Genomic DNA, 15,920 nt, shown 5'->3' with positions numbered 1-15,920 from the left:
GATCTCGAGGATAGCTCAACCTTCTCCATGCTTGGACCAACATGCACCTGCATCAAGATCCAATCTTGTGAGAGGAGAAAGGAGAAAGGGAGCTGGATTCATCAAAGGTTAGGGGAGAAGAGAGGGAGAGGGAGGCTCTCATGGTGAGGGGAAGCTTGAGGGAGGAGGAGAGCTTCATCTAGGTGGCTTTCCATGGCCATGGCCGGCCATGGAGCTAGGAGGAGCAGCATTTTCGTGGGGGAGAGGTAGGAGAGGGTTATGAGGGTGTAGATAAGGTGGAGGAGTGAGCGGGGAGTGAAATAATGAAGCCAAAGGTGAGGAGGTGGCTGGCCAAGCCTCTTTTATAGAGGAAGGATGGTTGGCTTCCTCCTTTTTGATTGGCTAAGGTGGGTGGCTGCCCATTTAATGATTTGGTTAGGTGGGAGGGAAAGGCTTGTGGAGGAAGAAAGTAAGGAGGGAGAGCTGGCCGAAAATCTTGCCATGGCCGGCTCCTTCATGTGCCACTCAAAAATGAACAAAGAGAGAGAGATGCACGACACTCATGTGAATAGATCAAGGCATGATGTTGAGGAGGTAATGTCAATGAGTGACTTTGATAATGATAAAAATAGGAGTAGATACATATAGATAAAAAGGAGTATGAAGGTGACATCAATTCATGAGGTCAAGGTGATGATGAAAAAGAATAGAGGATTGAGATGGGCATGATGAAATATAAGTTGCTCTTCAAGTAAGAGGTCAATTGGAAGTGATTTGAAAGTATCAAATGATCATCCATTTGATCAAAAATTGTAGGATAGGGGAATACAATGTGGTAGATCAGAGGTGTGCATAAGATGTGAAAGTGTTGCCATTTGAAAAAGGATTTATTTGAAAGGTTTGTGAAACACCTCAATTGTCTAAGGACAAATGGGAATGAACTCAAGTGGAATGGAATTTGAAAATGTTGAGAGAAAACTAGTTGGGAACATTTCAAAGTATTCTACTTACTTTCTCAAGTAAAGTAGAGTTTTTCTCAAATGTAAAATAAGCAAGAGGAAAATAAGAAATGGTATAGGTACCCTAAACAAACCTTTTGTTAAAAACAAGGCAAGATAGAAAATAATGTTTTAGAAATCAGTACTTTTAGTAGAAATGGGATGAGAAACAAAACCCATTTCAGTTCCTTGTTTTCCTTGAAGAAATATTTTTAAAAGATTTAATAAAACTAGAAGTAGTTTTGTGATCAAAACTTGAGAAGGAAAAACAATAGGGTTTTTGAGAAGAAAACTTAATTTAGGGAGAAGTGTTCTCAAGGTTAGATGGTGGCTACAAAATGTACCCATCATTCCCACTCTTGGTTTTGTGAAGATTAAACTTGAATAAAAACAAGAGGTAAAATTGAAGGAAGTGTTCTAGTGTTGAAACACTGGATAGGGTATAAGATCAAGTTGAATATATGTGCTGCAAGGATAGTCTGAGACATGCAAGACGTGGAGGTTGAAGAGAATGCTGCATAGATGAGATCCATGCATTGAATTCAACAATAACAGTTGTGGGTGCTTAGAGATCAATTGCCAAAGTCTGGACATTTAAAGCCTGTCAACACAGATGGTCGACATGGCCTCAAAACCAACAAGGATGAGTGGGTAAAAGAGAAGGGTGCAAGTTTGGAATCAAGGATGATTTGAGCTAACTTAAACACAAAAAGGAATTTTAAGTAGGCACACTCATGTTGCCATGAGTAGAAAAGTTTGATGTGGAGAAAAAGGAAAACAACTTTTCCTAAGTCACATAGGTGTTTTATTAGGTGAGTTGCTTGCTTGACCACTAGAGGTGTTGTTCTTTGAGGTACTCAAGACAAAACTCAACAAGCAAAACAAGACAATACATCTACCAACAGATCAAAGCAATTCCTCTTAACAAACAGATCAAGGCAATTTATCTTAATTAGTCTAAAGAAAAAGTTTTTGTTCCCCCTAATTTTTGCATTATGGAAAAATAAACAAGGTTGCAAAAAGTGGGGTGTTACAGTATCAGAGCAAATGCTTTGACCCTAGGATTAAAACCCTTTAAAGGAGACCTATAGGATTGGTAGTGTCTATAGGAAGTTGTCTTAGCTAAATCAAATATTCTTATGACTTGAGATGGATATTCACTTGAGAATAATCCTGACACACTTAAGTCAACCTTTCTTATCTATATGTCAACACCCGGATTTTTAAGTCCAGATGCCTATTATGCCGTACATCGCAATCCCAGGAATATTGTTGTTGCGAGACATAATAGTTGAATATCATAGAGTCATCATTTATTACAACACATAATCGTCTTACAAAGGTAGATCACATGATCCAATATTACAATAGTAGTTGATCTATCGATCAACGAACATCACAAATAGCGGAAACGAAGTAGTAGTGGCTATCTAATCCACAGGCCAACGCTTGACGTCAGGAGCGGTCCTAGTTGTCGTAGACGTCCTGTTGTCCATCTTCCTCGTACCGTTGTTCTCCTTCAAAGTCTGGCCATTTGAATAGCCAGGGACAAAGCCATGAGTACTTTAAAGTACTCGCAAACTAATACTAGTGTAAGAACTACCAATTCTAGTAAGGGGATACTAAGCTCTAGGTTTATTTGCATAAAGCCAAGTTTATTTCATAAACATTTAGTAAAGATGCTTAAATCACTAGACTAACTCAAGTGGGAACATTAGTGTCATTCCCACAACTCGGTTGTGTTTTAATTCAAATCCACCCTTCACCTTTCAAAATTTAAAACACAAGTCATAAGTCACATTTTTGAAAATGGTCTGATGACGGAACAGTATGGCCTTTCCAACCGTCCTTAACCGTGGACGCGGCTATTCGAATAGGTTTACACTCGCAGAGGTTGTACACTTGTGCCACAACTTTTGATTACATCCGTCGGGGTAACCCTGAATAATCGTAACTCAAGTACGCGGATCATCAACCATAACCTTTTACTTACATAACCTAGTATGAGCACCTCTCCCCATGAGCTTGGCCTCCCGAGTGAAAACCGCAAGTCAACCCGGGAACTGCACAGGGCTTGGGCCGGACATTCACCTCTTCTTTAACGTCGTTTCTGTTGTGTTGTGGAGGCAGCTTTGGGCATAACCCCGATGACGCTTGTTTAGAGGGAACCCATACTAAGACACATAAATTTCCAGTTAAGCCCTACCCATAATCAGGTATTGTGGGGGTACTTGTAAATTGGAATGGTATCGCATCCGAACCCAACCATCAGTTTTCGTAAAATTCACCAAGTCTTTCACCAGTCATATTCACCTTCAAAATCTTCCAAAAGAATGACATATCATTCCAAGGTTTTCAAAGTCATTGGTTTTCACAAGTTCCCATCTCTAATAGTAAATTTTAAACTCTAGCACTAGCAACTAGTCATGAGGGGTGCTAACTAGCTTGTCTTGCTCTAGTCTAACTTTGATGCTCTTGTTCTACTCCATATCTAAACCAAGTGAATCATGAATCAAAAAGGTAAACTTTGATAAACAAAATTTAGAAAAGCTTGTAAAGTAAAAACTTGGGATAGGAGCATTAAGCATAAGGTAAAAATATTGGTGCCTTGCTCTTGTAGAGCTTTGCACAAGGGAACCTTGCAAGAGTGTTAGCTTGCCTTGGTTGGTGTATGGATCAAAATGTTCCTCCTTCTTCTCCGTAGATGTTCTCGTCGTCCCCTTCGTAGCCTTCGGTACTAGCGTCTATAAACGAATACGAGGATACAATCACCACACAAAACTTGCATGCTAGACTAAACACACCAAAGATTCACACAAGCCTATGCTAGCATCACATCTTATTAGCATGGTGATTTACTTTGTTTTAAAGAAAACAATAATTTCCTCTCATTATAATTATTTATTAGTATAACTCTTTAATGCTTTGGAGGAAATAGTTTCCTCTCATTACAATATTAATTAAAGTTTCTATTTATTTATTTGGAGAACTAATCTCCTCTCATTAAATATTGTTAAGATTTAATTTCCTCAAATACTAAGGTATGAGCACATGTTGACTAAGGTCAACACTTCACACTTATTATTTGAGAAACATGATTTAAATGAGGGAATACACCTCATGCCATTTAATACCAACATAGTAATGATTTAATATCATCAAATAATTCCATATGAGAGTTAATAGATCATGGTCTCTACCTCATGTAGAATTACTTGAGACAAAGGTTTAAATGAGAGGGATACTTCTCACAAGATTTAATAATTAGTTGGAACCATTTAAATGCTACTATGGCAATCATTTAATATTCTTAAGTGAGAAAATATGAGACCAAGCAACAAGGGTCATCACATTACTTAATATTACTTGTGAGAATGATTTAAATGAGGTGCTACACCTCATAGATTTAAATTCCTAAAATTTGAAATATAGGTCTTTAAAGAATTCATTTCTTTGCATTACCTAAAATTAAGATTTAATCTCTCCATATATTAATAAGGTATGAAATATAGGTTGACCCAAAAGTCAACATTTCATATCTATTATATGTGAGTTTCATTTAATTGAAGTGCTACACTTCACATAGTTTTAATACTTAACATCTAAATGAATTAAAATCTCTAAGTAATAATTCTCAAGGGTTCATTAGCCTAAGTCATTCCCCCTGGTTATTAGTACTTAGGATCAAAACTTAAATGAGAGGTAAATCTCATGTTAGGGTTGAGTTTGAATTTCAACTTAAAATACTCTAGAAATGACTACATAGCCATTTTATTTGATCTAGTCCATGATCATACAAACAACAGGGCTATGTTATTGCATAATCAATTAGAGGACATCAATTGCGATTTATTAGAATTGGAAGTACTTCAAAATCTATTTTGGTTGATTTTTAAATAAAGTTTGAATGTGCAAAAGTCTCTGCCTTGTTATTTTTGTCATTTGACATTTAATACGAATTTGGATATGAGGCCAGTGGCATCATTTAGACAATTTCATGGGCTTTCCAATTATATAAAATTTGTCAAATTTGGTGTAGTATATTTTAAACTATTCAAATTTGAATTCAGCATCAGTATTGGATTTGAACTAAAAGGAATAGATCATATTTGAATTATTGGGCCACGCGGGAAGACAGAATGGGCCGAAACGAATTAAACAGAGTAGCACGGCCCAGCAACACAGCCCGTGTGCGCGGGCCGCCTGACGAGGTGGGGGCCACCCGTCAACGGTTCATAACCCGCGAAACGGTATGCGTTATGTGATCCGTTAGATCAGAACGCGATCGAACGGCCGTGGAGCCTTGTCGTCTCCGACGAGATCCCGGCGTGCTGGCGGCGTACCTAGGGGATTGGAGGGCGCTGTAGGTCGCCGGCGGTCGATGTCGAGGTTCGAGGCGACGTTGGCGAGGGGGAAAAGGCTCCTGGTACAGTGGCAGAGCTTGAGGAGGCGTGGATCACTGGCGATGGTCTGCGAGCTCCGGCGGCTCTGAGCTTCCAAATCGAGCAGCTCCGGCGACTAAGGGTGAAATTGACTGGGGCGTGTTGTTCAGTGAGGGGAGGGGAGTGAAATGTGTGAAGAGATCGTGGGCTGAGGAGCTCTATTTATTGAGGGACATGGTGGCCGTGGGGTGCTGCAAGGGCGCGGCCATGGCGCGGCTCCTGTGGCGAGCGAAAGGGCAAGGCGAGGACGGCAGTGGGTAGGCGTCGTCCTAGCGGTGCTCGAGAGCTAGCCGGCGCGAAGAAGGGACGAAGGGATCGCTCGAGCGCGTCCAGGTATCATCACAGTACCCGCGGTACGTCGACGGCGAGGACGATGGTGACCATGCTTCTGCGCGTGCTTGAGTGTGTCTAGGCGCTAGAGGTTGTGGAGTGGCTACTCGACACGGCGGTAGGGATGCGGGGGAGGACGGCGTCGATCAAGTGCTGGGCGTCCTGGCGCGTCCTTGCGTGGCCAGAGTGCGATCACCGCGCGTGCTGGCATGATCTGGCGGGTTTTGGGCGAGCGCGTTCCGGCCAATACCGTGGCTTGGCGAGGCTGGGCCGTGTACCGCCTGTGTCCTTGTGTTGCAGGGATACTCCAGGACAAGAAGAAGAGGTGAGATGGTGGCCAGGGATGGAGATGCCAAAGGTGGCCGAAAGTGCAATGGCATGTTCAGTTTTAGGGTTTTCTTCTCCCTCTCTCTCACTTTAATCGATCAAGGAGGTACTGGGAGGATGCAGGGGTCCTAGAGCTAGCTAATGATCACGAGTTTAAAGTGGTTTAGTGAAGAAACTGATGGATAATAGTGTGTAACATACTTCTGGATTCTTGCCTGCCAAGTGTTCGACACAATGCCCGCATGAATATTTTTGTCGAATTTTGGAATTCTTTCTGGTACATCTCAATGATATAATTAATGTGAGGTATTGGTGGTGGTGGCACTCAATTTGGAAGTGATTTGCAACATTTCAAATTTGAGGTGATCTTCTTCTCTCTCTCGGGTTCCCTCTTTGCCCTCTTATTCTGGTCAACCTAGTCAACTTTAGGGAGGGTGGTCAACATCAAACTTACTCACCTTGACATGTTCTTGGATGACCTGGCTTTAGTTGACCTTGCTTAGTTTAAGATTTGAGAAATACAGAGGGGTAAAGTAGTGAAGAAAATAATTTTGGGTTAAGTGACCATTATCATATGTAAGATGAAATCTTGATTTCCTTTGATTTGATTCTTGATCCAATGATGCAATTGTGTTAGTTTATCATATTGAAGTATTTTAGAAGCAAGGAAGCAAGTAATTATGGCCTTGGTGAAGGATTTGCATTTCTACATAAAGTGTATGTAAGGGAATTTTGGGGATTTTCTCACTATGTGATTTCTCTCCATTTGAATTGACTTTGGTTAACTCTAATGTGATTCTTCTTGGTTTAGAAACATTTTCAAACCATTGAAACCAATTCAAAAGGTCTTGTTCAAAGATTTGCAAAAATGGCCATAACACATAAGAGGTGATGTGTCACTTTTTATTATTTTTGTAAAGTGTTGGTCTTGCTTCACTTGGACATGGGTTAGGGTCAATTTAGGGTTATATGAAGTTTAGAAATGGTTGCACACCATGTGGTCAAGGTTTAAAATCATAGGGCCAAAAATTGGGTATTATGGCTATGTGTCACATATGCCTCTATGCATATGTTGTATTTCATTTTAAATTTGACTTAACTTGACCCATTTGGTGTTGTTGAGTGTTGAAATGGTATATGGAAGTGATCCAACCATTCACCACAAGCCCTAGGGTCAATCTTCTCAATATTCACAAATTTGCATTTTACTCTCATATGCCTCTATGGCATTTTTAGTTTCTTTTTAATTTCTTTGGAAACCACTTGGAAATGGTTTGAATAGCCTTGGATAAGGTGTGTGAAGGTTTTCCAATTCTCTAAGCAAATTAGAAAGCTTAGGGTAAAGTTTTATAAAAGTAGCCATAGGCACATATGCCTCTTTCTTATTTAATTTCCTTTTATTCTATTTTAACTAGGGTGGTGAAAAGAGGGATGAGGTTTAGGGTTTAGTGTGGTTCACAATGGTTCACCACCATTTAGCATAATTAAAAAGGTAGGGTTCAAGATTTACCTATTAGGGCTATATGCCCCCATATGTCTTCTATTTTATTTTGGTTTCTCAAAAATAGATCCAAATGATTTTTGGAGAAGATTAGGGTTTAAGGTTTTTCTTATTTGATTTCTTTCTCTTTTATTTTATTTGGTTGGTGATCTTCACTTGATCACTTTAGGGTTTTAAGGTTTAGCATACTAACACTCATCATGGCAAACACAAGATTTAAACAAGATCTATATGTATCCTACTTAATTAATAAAAGTTTTTGTTGGTTCCAAAATTTGGAACTAGTGAAATTCATTTGTTTTATTTTGAAAATTCTTGGGATGTTACACTATATTTCCTAAGTAATGTTAGCTAGCTAATCTCACATTATGTAGGATACTCTTAAGACCCTAAAATAATTATGAGTAGACAATAGTTGGTATACAATACATGGTAGTCCAAAGAGAGGATACAACCATAAGGAAGATATCCTAGTAGAAGATGTGTACCAACATATGTTATGATTAAGTAAGAATTATCCAGACCTGTAATAGGAGTAATATTAAGTGATAAAGATAAGTATATAAGGAAGATATTCTGCTAGAAGGTGTATACCAAGACAGGTAATGGGTAAGTAAAAATTTATCTAGACATATGAAACAATTGATAGTAAGTGATAACTATGAGTCATATGAGGTAGTATAGACCATGATGAGTCAATCATGGGAAATAAGGAAGAGTGTAATACCCCGGAATTCTACATAGCAGTTTTGACTTAACCTGTGATAGCGTTGACCGAAAATTGACTTTTTGGATTGTTGATCGTTTGCAAAATTAGAGCACGTGGTTGAGTTCGTCTTGTCGAGTTGATCGGAATCGACTACCGACATATTTTATTCGGATGAACTTAACCAACTCACGTTCAGCTAAGGATAAAGGAAAAAAATATGAATAAAAGCCCACCAGAGCCTGTCGTCGCCCACGCACGAAAGCTCGCACCCGACCCCAAACCAATCCCAAACCAATCGTCGCCGCCTAGGGTTCTCCCGCCGCTACCTGTAGTTGGCGACTCGTCGACGAACGCCGCCGCCAGCCGTTCTTCCCTGTCATCCGCCTAGAATCTGAAGGGAACGAGTGGCCGCCTGCCAGTCAATCTCGTGCTGCTACAGGTACTTTGATGCTATTTCGTTTTTGGTTTGGCCGTAGCAGTAGGCCGTGCAGATGGGAGTCGCTGGTAGATGTGTGAAGCGATTTGCTCTATTCCATATTAGTCTGAAGTATATTCCACAACTCTGCCCTAATCAGCCAGCTCATATGATTCTACTTCTTGAACCAATCTGTAGCACTACCAGATGCAGCCAAACTTTGATCTCTATAATTAATTCGGTTGCTACTAGTACTAGTATTACTAGGTGTATTTTTTCTGTCCGATCCAAGTACTAAGCAAATACAAGGTCCATGAGTGCCTGACTAAAACTATTACTGGAGATGGTCTAGCCGCCAGATTGGATTTGTGGGGCAAATCGTAAACAGTCTACCATATGGGAATTAATAAGTTGATTTGGAGGAATTTCATAACTGTAGCATATGCAGTTTATACTGTAACTAGAATTCCAACAGAAAGAAAGAATAGAGACACACGTGACACGGATATAATTTTACCATAGCAACTTTATCCAGTTTTACCTAAAACATGATTTGCGTGTTGAAGATTTTCAAGTATACAGCTTACATAGTAATCTTAATATAGTTTCTAATAGAAGGTCTGCGCACAGGTTTGTGAGCTTTGAGGTGGAAGATTATTCATCGGTTAACCGTCAGGTTGAGGCAAGTGCATGACGAACCTCGCCTCTTTATGATTGGTTGTGTTGTTTGTTGTGCTTTTGGAGTGCCTTGTTCTTATTTGGAATCTCTCTGAAACAATATTTCTCTTCTATACTTCAGACGTTGCACGTTGGTAAATTCCGAGCCAACGCTGCGGCAGGTTGGTAAGTCCGAGCCAACGCGCTGGTAAACTCCGAGCCGGCACTGCCAAAACACATAGTTCAGTTTCTTATATTCAGTGTTTCAGAGTGAAGTTCTAATGGCGTTCATCGTTTAATGTTCTTACGGTTCTATGTTGTACTTGCTGAGTATTTCCATACTCATCCTTGCTTTTTAATTGGTTTTCAGGTACTAAGTAGGCGACATGCATGGGGACCCGGGCGTAGCACATTTACACGTTGAGCACATCATTTTTTGTAGCACACCACACATGTTTTCATAATATGTAGTAGACATCTATAGTTTTATACCTTCTAGTCATACTATATTAGTCTCTTAATACTGGTTACTTTGTTAAAACATTATATTTGGTGTCTCCTCATATACTGAAATTTCATGGAACACATGGTTGTTATTTATTCAAGTTGAAATGTCACTATCTATCCTATTATTAGTACCTGCAAGTTGTGAAAGTCCGTATATACAAGAGAAACTCATTCAAAATCTCAAATAATCCCTAAACTAATAGATTCGGTTGTGGCGCGGTAGCATTTCAGGTATGGTTGATACCTGGGATGTTACAGTTGGTATCAGAGCCTAGGCTTTAGATCTCTGGAGTAGGCTATTTGTAAAGTTGGATTCTACTAATTTCCAATTTTTCTATATTATTAAACAAAGAAAAAAACTAGCATTTTTTACCGAACTACTAAATACACGACTCCGCTTTAATAAGTAAAATTTTGACACACTAGTTCACAGTAGGATGGGTTCTGGGTCATTCATTGCATTTACGTTTTTGTTATGTTTATTTCTGATTTCTATAATTGATATGTTTTTGTGCATGTGGGAAGGCCGGTTGTTGTAGTACATTGCTCTTGGTTCTAATTGTTTTAATTGTTTTCTCCTGTTAGTAGTAAGTAGCTGACTTGAAGTCATTCACATAATTTTCCAAACGTGTGAATAAGGAGATGAAATTATTTGGCTGGTTCGACCTAGGTATTTGTAGAGATACATCAAGAGTTTTCCTTGGCATTGGAGTTTGACCAGAAATAGAATAAGAAAATAAGCATGTTGGTTGACTTCGATTTACCCTGCAAGATTATAGTCAGTTTGTTAATGGTGCTTGAGGTTTCCATCTTATGAGATACAAGTGAAGTTTATGCCAAAAGATTTGAGGAAGAAGTTTCTAATCTTATTAGTTAGAGCCACTGTAGTTTGTACGGTTATAAAGCTACCTTGAATAATCTAGAAAGTGTAGCAGTGGAGATGATAGATTAGTGTTACAAAGGCTTATGTGGGTCAAAATCAATACTGAAGCTCTTCCTCTATCCATGTAGCAAGACACAGTTTTCACATGTCATCCTCTACCCGGCCCACTTGTTTTTCCTAGTCCACCCCCGAGCACTCCTGCTCGGCCAGAACCGTCAACATTCCTATTGACAAGTCTTGTCAGTATTGTACTTCTAATGTTTTCCTCCCTACCATTAGCTTCCAAGAATTGAAAGTTTCAGCTTAAGCCATTTCTATTTCACTATTCCTTCATTCATAGTTGTTTGTTTACCCTTTTCCCATATTGTCAAGTATCAAAGCGGTGAAGCTTCGGCCAAATACTACATTGAAGATCTTTACATGACTAGATGGAGCAGCCATATTGTTTGGCTAGGAAGCAGTCTAAATGTTCTTTGCTTTTCAGAAGAAAACCATTCAATACTAAATGTCTTGTCCATGTTTTCCATTCTAAGTCGGAAGAGTCTCCTTTCCTTATCCTCATTAGGTTAACTTTTGTGTTCAAGTCTCCCTTGACCCACCAGGCGGCTCTTTCTTCTGTTTTGTTTGTTGAAGATGTTCCGTAGGATCATCCGCAACCCATAAAGTTCTTGAAGAATCGCTTGAGTAGCTTTTGTAGGATTCACATAATGAATAAATGGGAATAACCCTCGAACCTCAGTTTACGCCCATGGAACTTTTTTTTCTTTGCGATATGTGTGAGGATGCCCGAGAGTTAGATAGGGTGATTCACCAATTCATGTATGGAGTTAATAGTTTGGGTGCGGGATGGACTGGCCCCCATACCGACTACTCTTATTATTCGCATTTGTTACATTGAAGTGGTGAATCCATGTGTGATCTTTACCCTTCGATAGTTGAGAGCCGACGTTATTCAGCCTGGACAGTATAATGGTATGACGTTCTACCTTTAGAAGAGGCAACCGCTGCCAAGCGTAGGACATGCGGTGAGGATAACCCAACCCAATGTTTTCTGGATACCATACAAGAAATTTCATAGTGGCCCTCCATGAGAGTTATCCATAGTTAGCATGGTTATTCATCTCCGTTGATCAAGTGCCTATTCAGGAAATGTTTTTGAGGAAGGTTGAGAAGTGGTCATGTAAGCAACGAGGTTTGGGTAGTGAACCAAGAATAGCTTATTTCTCTTTGTTATGTGGTTTCGCTTGTTGCTTTGGGTCATTCAAAGAGGGTGAAGTTGCAGTTGATGTTTTATACAAAAGTAAAGGTCATCATTTCCCCCTTCCAACATAGTGGATGGGACGAGAAATACTTGATAAAAGGATTGACTTCAGCCAGTAATCTATCTATGTAGGGAGAGTTAAGAATTCGAGGGCGAATTCTGCTAAGTGGTGGAGAATGTAATACCCCGGAATTCTACATAGCAGTTTTGACTTAACCTGTGATAGCGTTGACCGAAAATTGACTTTTTGGATTGTTGATCGTTTGCAAAATTAGAGCACGTGGTTGAGTTCGTCTTGTCGAGTTGATCGGAATCGACTACCGACATATTTTATTCGGATGAACTTAACCAACTCACGTTCAGCTAAGGATAAAGGAAAAAAATATGAATAAAAGCCCACCGGAGCTCGTCGTCGCCCACGCACGAAAGCTCGCACCCGACCCCAAACCAATCCCAAACCAATCGTCGCCGCCTAGGGTTCTCCCGCCGCTACCTGTAGTTGGCGACTCGTCGACGAACGCCGCCGCCAGCCGTTCTTCCCTGTCATCCGCCTAGAATCTGAAGGGAACGAGTGGCCGCCTGCCAGTCAATCTCGTGCTGCTACAGGTACTTTGATGCTATTTCGTTTTTGGTTTGGCCGTAGCGAGTAGGCCGTGCAGATGGGAGTCGCTGGTAGATGTGTGAAGCGATTTGCTCTATTCCATATTAGTCTGAAGTATATTCCACAACTCTGCCCTAATCAGCCAGCTCATATGATTCTACTTCTTGAACCAATCTGTAGCACTACCAGATGCAGCCAAACTTTGATCTCTATAATTAATTCGGTTGCTACTAGTACTAGTATTACTAGGTGTATTTTTTCTGTCCGATCCAAGTACTAAGCAAATACAAGGTCCATGAGTGCCTGACTAAAACTATTACTCGGAGATGGTCTAGCCGCCAGATTGGATTTGTGGGGCAAATCGTAAACAGTCTACCATATGGGAATTAATAAGTTGATTTGGAGGAATTTCATAACTGTAGCATATGCAGTTTATACTGTAACTAGAATTCCAACAGAAAGAAAGAATAGAGACACACGTGACACGGATATAATTTTACCATAGCAACTTTATCCAGTTTTACCTAAAACATGATTTGCGTGTTGAAGATTTTCAAGTATACAGCTTACATAGTAATCTTAATATAGTTTCTAATAGAAGGTCTGCGCACAGGTTTGTGAGCTTTGAGGTGGAAGATTATTCATCGGTTAACCGTCAGGTTGAGGCAAGTGCATGACGAACCTCGCCTCTTTATGATTGGTTGTGTTGTTTGTTGTGCTTTTGGAGTGCCTTGTTCTTATTTGGAATCTCTCCGAAACAATATTTCTCTTCTATACTTCAGACGTTGCACGTTGGTAAATTCCGAGCCAACGCTGCGGCAGGTTGGTAAGTCCGAGCCAACGCGCTCGGTAAACTCCGAGCCAGCATCGCCAAAACACATAGTTCAGTTTCTTATATTCGGTGTTTCGGAGTGAAGTTCTAATGGCGTTCATCGTTTAATGTTCTTACGGTTCTATGTTGTACTTGCTGAGTATTTCCATACTCATCCTTGCTTTTTAATTGGTTTTCAGGTACTAAGTAGGCGACATGCATGGGGACCCGGCGTAGCACATTTACACGTTGAGCACATCATTTTTTGTAGCACACCACACATGTTTTCATAATATGTAGTAGACATCTATAGTTTTATACCTTCTAGTCATACTATATTAGTCTCTTAATATCTGGTTACTTTGTTAAAACATTATATTTGGTGTCTCCTCATATACTGAAATTTCATGGAACACATGGTTGTTATTTATTCAAGTTGAAATGTCACTATCTATCCTATTATTAGTACCTGCAAGTTGTGAAAGTCCGTATATACAAGAGAAACTCATTCAAAATCTCAAATAATCCCTAAACTAATAGATTCGGTTGTGGCGCGGTAGCATTTCAGGTATGGTTGATATTTGGGATGTTACAAAGAGTGATAGGAATAATATATGTCTACTTACATGGTAGAGTAGCTAATCATATATGATTCACCTGAGAATCATTATGTGATGGAATAGAACATCATAAATACTTAGAAGAAGTACAATAAGAAGCCAGACAATAGTGCAAGAACTGTGTCCCAAAAATATGGGAAGTGTGCCAAGCACATCATGACCATAGACTTATGATAGAAACACTTTCAAGAATAGGAGTTATATTTCCATAGTTATGTGTTTAGAGTAGCAAATTTAGAACTTAGATATATCATGTGAAGTAGTCCTCAACAAAATGGAAGCTAAGTTAATTCTTCCAAAGAAATTTAGGTCAGCCACAACTATTCTAGACCACTTTGTTTCAAGTTTATCTCATTGCAAATGTGCAATTAAGGTAAAGGTTGAGACAAATAGTAGAATTCCCTATATTCGTGCTAAGTATCACGATATAAACCTATATTATGTGGTGTTCTATACTACACATCGAGCCTGATGTTTAGAGATGTCTTACTCAACAATCATATTCAGAGCTTATGATGATGTGTATTATAAGCACAAAGCTGAATCTTCTTGGATTTTATTGGATTTTCATTGTTTGACTAGATCCATACATGAAGTTTGACTTTGGTATGCAAATGCATGTTGCTATATCAAGTTCTTACTTAATGCTATAGATCTAGAGGGTAATGGTATTCGTGTGAGGAAGTGACGAACTCAAGATCTTGCAGACAAGATGAAGGTACATCACACAAAGGAAGAAAAGTTGTGGGAAGTAACCACAATACTCTGAATGAAGTACCAAGTAAAACTCATGCTTAGCCTCAACAGAGGAGTACTTTAGTACATAAAAAGCATGAAGGTGATAAATCTGGTGATTATGGTGAAGCTGAAGCATATCCATAATTATTATGGAAGAGAGAATGCATGGGAAATCACTTAAGATACTATATTCATAGTGTCAGCTAGTGGTTTTCTTGCAAAATAAACCCTGAATGAAGGAAGGTGATATATGAAATCATAGCAGACATAAGAAGACCATCGTCGATATCAGAAGACCACAATTGGTACAATATCAATACTGCGGGGATAAAGTAGAAGATGTCTCGTCCAGCTTGATCAGAACCTATAATAGAATCCATTTTTAGATATCAAATAGCCACAGTTGGTATAATAACCACAAGTTGGTATCGATTGGTATTACAAATAGTCCACGATTTAATTAGTTGTAACAAAAGTTTGTGAACAAATAAAAATCTTGTCAGCCAACTAGCTAGATCTATAAATATTTAGTCAAAGGATTCACATTGGATGTCCATAATTGAGTGGATACACCACAAAGTTTCTTCGCAAAACCTTAGAGGAATATAAATTATAAACAAGACCTATACTAATATTCTAATCATAAGTCCAATAGTTGGAAGAAAAGGAGTTGAAGACCATAAGAAAACTCTAAGGGGTAGAGTAAAGATTGAGTTGGATGTACAATAACTCAATACTTTGAGCATAATAGAAGAAGAAGGTCTGAAGAGAGGAAGTTCGATCTTATTTTCATAAGATTGTTGAACATTACCTTCAGAAGAAGGTCAGACCAGAAGCCGAGGTTCATACCTCGAGGACATAAGAAGTGGATAATAACTTGAGCAAGTAAGAAATATCTACTCAGAAGTACTTAAGCTCAAGTAAGTCAAAGATAAAGAAGTTGAACAAAGGAAATATCAGAGACCAAATATAGCTCAAGGAGGTCAAAGACTGAAGGGATTTGACCATACCAGAATCAGAGACTACATGAAAGATTCCTTTCATGGAACCTAAATGAATCTAAAGAGTTATAGGTATCAATTATAAACCATGATTGGATGGACTGAATGAGTCTAATCCATTCTTAGAGGAATAAACCATC

This window comes from Lolium rigidum, chromosome 7 (assembly GCF_022539505.1).
Source record: "Lolium rigidum isolate FL_2022 chromosome 7, APGP_CSIRO_Lrig_0.1, whole genome shotgun sequence".
Taxonomy (NCBI): domain Eukaryota; kingdom Viridiplantae; phylum Streptophyta; class Magnoliopsida; order Poales; family Poaceae; genus Lolium; species Lolium rigidum.
Note: the sequence above shows the minus strand (reverse complement) of the source record.